The sequence below is a fragment of the Carya illinoinensis genome, chromosome 5 (assembly GCF_018687715.1).
Source record: "Carya illinoinensis cultivar Pawnee chromosome 5, C.illinoinensisPawnee_v1, whole genome shotgun sequence".
Lineage (NCBI taxonomy): Eukaryota > Viridiplantae > Streptophyta > Magnoliopsida > Fagales > Juglandaceae > Carya > Carya illinoinensis.
In genome coordinates this window covers 36388818-36395188 of record NC_056756.1, presented here as the reverse complement: position 1 = coordinate 36395188, position 6371 = coordinate 36388818, and positions in this window count along the sequence as shown.

Below are 6371 nucleotides of genomic sequence, written 5' to 3'. Positions count from 1 at the left end.
CTCGTGGAAATATCATGGACTTAAAAGTCACACTCGTGCCTTCGAAAATCAGGAGCCATCACGTCCTCAAGTGCGTACTGTATGTTAATAAAGTCACACTCATGCAATTGAAACAGCAACGATATATCTTTGACTGTTCTTTTGATAATTAAGCTTGAACAATCAAGACAAGGACTGTACACAGGCTCATACTCTCACTGATGTAGCCTTTCTCTAACAACTTTACCACCTGTCGCTACAACTCTTTAGATTCCTTGGGACTGAGGCGATACGCCAATCAATTAGACAAACTCGACCCCAGAACAAGGTTGATCAGATGCTGAATATCCCTTATAGGGGGCAACCCTGGAGGAAGATCCTCTGGCATCAAGTCAGAAAACTCGCTAGCAGATGCTACACCTCTGTTGGTAAATTTGGATCCACATCTGCGACACTATTCCCACAAGGCAACAAAGCATAGACCACGTCTCCAAGCTTAATCTCAATTAAAAACTTGGACATAGAAAGTAGGTTAGTATTATTGGCTACCAAGGTAGGAGTGGTTCCTTCCAAGTGAGGCACCAAGACAAACTTCCTCCTTTTGATGCTAAGGGAATATGTATTTTTCCAGCCTGCTATCATACTGCCAAGGTCTGGCTAACAATACATGACACAATATCACACCAAGCATTATCAAAATACTTTCTACCGATTGAAAAAGGCTCTAGGCATCGCCTATATACTGTTACCTCACTACCTTTATTCAGCCACAACAATTTGTACGGCTTGGAATGACGATATGTCTTCCCCTACAATTTCTGGATAGCCTCTTCAGACACTATGTTCTCACAAGTACCACTGTTAATGATCATCTTGTAAACATTATTTGCAACTATACAGGTCGTGTTGAAAATATTGTTTCTCAACCAATTGGCCCTTGAATTGCCCTTGGGAGTCTATAGACTCTTGCGAACGACCAGAGTCTCGTGGCCATCACCATATAGCACATCTCCATCTTCATCATTGTCATACACAGGCTCTCCAACTTTCTCATTTTCATTTACCACGTCTTCCTCAATCAGGAGACTTTTTCCCTTCTGACTAGCAAACTTCTTGCACCCAGTCACTCTATATCCATGTTCACCACATCTTAAACATCTAACATTAGAGTTAGAATTACCCTACAGTGGTTGTTGGGCAGGACGAGATTCTTGAGGGCTAACTCGCTGACTGCTTTGATCGCTTCTGATCACTGGCCTCATGTTCTAATGTTTTTCCACAACAAGTGCAGGCTAATATGTTTCATAAATGGTCCACAGTGAGTGAAGGTTGAGAACATCCTACAGGGGTTGTCGTAATCCCCCCAAATACTGCACCACCCTCTGCTCTTCTGTCTCAAATAAATTATTCTAAGCTAACAATTGATATAACTCATCCGTGCAATCATCAACCGATCTCATGCCTTGCCTCAACAAATGAAGTCACTAAAACAAGTTTGAGTGTAGCTGAAAGGAAGGAAGTTACCCTTTATCTTCTTCTTCATCCTCTCCCAATCAGTGATCTTGGTCTTGCCCTACTTTTCACGTGATTGCCTCAACTGCTCCCACTATGCAAATACTCTACCTTTGAGTTTGATGGTGACCAGTTTCACTTTAACACGATCTGGGACTCCTTTATAATAAAAAATACGCTCTACTTCATTCAATGAATTGATGAATCCTTCGACCTATAACGTAGCAAAAACTAGGGCAAATCCACTCTGAAACTGATGTCTACATGACGATCCTCCTGACCACGGTGCTCCGAGAATAGAGCATGATTGTGATATGGGTTTTCGAAACTGGAATCAGAATCGTGATCGTCCATCTCACGATCACTGAAATCCTGCGTCATTAGATGCCGGGTTAACTCTACAACTTGCCTCTGAAAATCCTCAATAATTACATTCTGAACGCTATGATTACAGTATAAGACTTCCTCGTTCGAAACCTACCCACGACAATCACAACCACCAGCCATTGAAATTAATGAGATTTCACCCCAGGAAGATGCTAAAAACTCTAATGCCAACTGACACTAGATAGAATAACAATTATTCTGTAAGTTAGTTTCAACAAATAATTCACATGGAATAAATAATTCACATTCAATATTCAATTCAAAATTATCAAATCAAACAATGTGGAAAATCAGCCCACAAGTCGAGATGTATAGCTGAAAATCATCCTTATTAGAATTTTACCAAACATAACAAACATATGCTTAATTAATTGGTCCAGTTGGAAATACGTATATATATAATATTAAAATATTATAATATTATCCTTTTTGGGAGTTTAATATATTAAGTAAGATATAAATTTTGCAATCTCTAGCACTTTATATATTTTTGCAGAACGAAGGCATCAAACGATTAGATTCTAGACTTCTACCTCGCTTTTTAATTTTCTGCAAAGAGATCACTATTCCGTGAAATTAGAAATTATTAAAGTCTGGATACCTAAATCCAAATTATCTAATCTCATTTCATATAATCATTACAATTTTCATAAATTTTCATACAAAATATAATAAACAATTCAACTTTTTCAAATCTCAAAACAAAATTAATATTATAACAATACTTTATTCAAGTAATTTTATATAACAAAACATCTCATCTAAATTGTATAACCAAATGAGGCCTAAGTCTTCCATCTTTATTACTACAAAAGAAGATTAATATACCAGTTAAAATACAATTCAGTCAGTATAAAAGAATCCACGACTTCTACCTATCTTTAATAATTAATATTGTTTTTAATTATTCGTGGAGTGACCTATTCTTGAGGGTAAATTTTTTTTTTCAAAATAATTATAAAAAAGCCTCAAGTTATAAATTAGGGGTGGCAATATGTGACATGATACTAAATTAGCGGGTTTGAGTTAGATGTTAACGGGTTGACCCATTAAGACAAGTAGCCAAAATATTTTAAGAAAAAAAAATAAGACTACCTACTAAAAAATATCAATATTTTTTAAATTTTAACATATAATAAAACTAATATTACAAACCCAACTTTTGTAATAAAAACAAGTATACTAGATTTAAAATCACAATAATAAAAACATAAATATATTGAGAAGTACTAATATATACAACCTAACAATAATAAAATTATAATTTTGAAAAAAAATTCAACGGATTTTTGCGGGTTGATTTCAGTTTAAATGGTTAATCCATTATTAACCTTTTTGTTAATCGTGTCTTGATTGGTCAACTCGTTTTAATCTGAATCCATTTATATAAAAATCAAACACACTAATTTCATATCATATTCGTGTAGGGATTACAAGTTATGTCATATATTGACAGCCCTATAGTTCGCTCTTGAACCTATTGATCTGATCCAACACAACATGCTAATTAGTTTACTATATATATTGTTTGTTATTTTCATACAGCCCAACAGTATTGTGTAGGCTAAATCCGTTGAACATGATGTCTTACATTGGTGGAAGGAATTCCATAGAAGCTCATGAAAGTTATCTACAATGATTATGTCTGAACATACTGGGTGCAGGAGCTCTATTTGGACGATCCTTATATACACTGCACTCTCATCACACTTTCATCTCATTATATAAAATGTGGCACACATATTTATTATTATTAGATGATAAATAATCATATAATCAAGGATCATTTACTAATGATAGATGTATCATATCTTACATAGTTTGATGAAAATGAGATGATAATATAGTTTATAGAATTTTTCTGTATATATATATATATAGAATAAAATATTTTTAAAACGATATTAGAAAATAATATATTTAGCGTCGAAAAAAATGTTTTGGACCCAAGAAAATGACGTTTGATCGTAGGACAAGCCACACCGATCAAACAATGTGTGACAGAAAATCTTGCCAAAACATATCGTGAGAACTCAGAAGATCATTAAATAATATATCATTGTTAGAAGGATAAGTGAAAATACCCATATTTAAAAGAGCAGTTTTGAAAATCTTCATGGCATGTAATTAAATAATCCATTACGCAAGAATTTCTTGGAGATGCAGCATGTTTTAGGCTTTTTTAAGCTGGGCTATAAAACAAATATTAATGTTTTCAAGTTCCAAAACAAATATTTATGTTTTCAAGTTCCTGCTAGCCCGGCCCTCTCCAGACCGGGTCAGATCAAACTTTGAATTCTTTGAGAGAAAGTTTATCTATTAGTAAGAAAATTGTTTGCTTTTCTTTTTACGTTCTTTAAAGGAATTAGGTTGATACATTGCTTCTGAATTTTCTAGAGCTACAGGAGTGTTCAATCTCCGCGAAACATCCCTAATGCTAAATACATGAGTCATAAGTTGTGGACATTGGATCCCTTTGTAAAAGAATAGTATTTGCCATTAAAAATTTATTTTTCTCATGTGAATTTTGTATTTGCCTACTTTTTTTTTTTCTAAATAATTATACAGATCTTGCTCATTCTATAACTATAAATATCATTTCTTAACTTACGTACTAACAATGTGGACCCAAGACGAGTTTCAGTACTTGAGTAATATATTTAACTGCCTTTTAGTAATGACATTTCTAAAATGTCGACTGGTATTTAGGGTTTTTCTTCTGGTGAAAGGTCCAGGCATAATGTCTTTGAATATTGTAGTTACGGGCTCGTTTGGGAATATTTGAGATGAGTTGAAAATATTTTATTTTATCTCAAAATTTTTCATAACTTTTTTTAAACATCACTTAAATATAAAGCATTTTCAATTTTAAATATTCAACTTTTTTATCTTGTCATTAGTAGTATCTAATCATTACTATTTTTTCAAACTTAAAAAAAAAACACAAAAATAAATATAACATTTAAAATTTAATAATAAAAATAATATTAAAAAATTATTTTCAAATAATATTTTAACTTTATAATATTTTTATTAAACTTTTCTCTGTACTTTTTTTAAAATCTAATAAAACATCTTAAATTTAAATCATTTTACTTTTATTCTCATACTATTTTACAAATATTTAAAAAATTCTCATCTTATTTTATTATTTAAATTAAGCATACCCAAAATATGAAATAAACAAAAAGGCAAATGCTAAAGCCTAATTAGGAGTTAGCTAGGAAATTAAGGCATCGAATATTGTAGTAAAGAATGAAGAATCGAAACTTGGGCATGGCAGATAATTTGAATTGTCTGAGTATAGGCAGCAGTGGCACGTTAGGATCGAGCTAGGCACATGTTAGGGAACTGAACCAGACAGAACAGGGGAAAAGAGAGCCAGCAGCCTCTAATTACAAGATATATAGACAACATGTGTTTTTTTTTTCGGAAAATACTACTTTCTATCGAAATTAGTTCTCTATCGGAAGTTTATTTTTTATTTAGTGGTTAAATAAGTATTTTTAAATGAATATATATTTTTTTATTTTTAAAAGTTTTTTTTAAAATAGTTTAAAAAATAATGAAAAGTAAAGGAAGTCAATAGAAAATCCTGTGTACCTGGCTGTGTCCTTCTTTCTTAGATTAATGACGAGTTGTCTTGACTGATGGCATAGGAATGCGCGTAATTTGGGACGTAGTTCCACGTGCCAGTCTAGGCTTGCTGGCGGCTATCTTGAGAAAGAGAGAGGTTTTGATGTAGAGAAATGATTTGTACAGTCGATAAATACAGTCAGCGTACAGTCATTTTGAAAAAAATAAATTAATATAAGACCTATATAAAAAAAAATTATTTTTATAATTTTTTTTATTCATTCTGTATAACCATGAAAAAAAAATATTTTTATAATTTTTTTTATTTATTCCGTACAACCGACTGCATGCCGACTATATTTGCCGACTGCGTCTAACAAACCCTTCGATATATACCATGCATGCTGGCGTAGGAGATAGGACCAATATGGTACGTCCAAGATAGTGGCATTTAAAAAAAAAAAAAAAAAAAAAAAAAGCAATCCTCGTGCGATATAGATCAGCTGGACACTTTTTTTTTTTTGAAATACTGATCTCATTATCCAAGATATTACAAGCAGTCACTACACTTTACAACACAACGAGCATAGTGATGAGAAAACTACAACAGCTCTGAAGCCACAATGGACTTAATACACTGAGGACACACTTCAATATCATAGACATCCTCGGATCCCTCCAAAGCCGACTTTGCTAGCTGGTGGGCAGCCTTGTTTGCTTCTCTTTTGACATGAGCCACTGTCCACCTGATACTTGAGTTTAGTATTTTCCTAGCATCCTCAACCAGGCAACCCCCCATGCTCCAGTCCACTTCCTTGCTAAGTAACATATTCACCACATGCTTAGAATCACCCTCAAAACAGACCTGCTGCAGACCAAGTTCCTTACAAAAAAACTGCAGCCACAAGTAGACCATA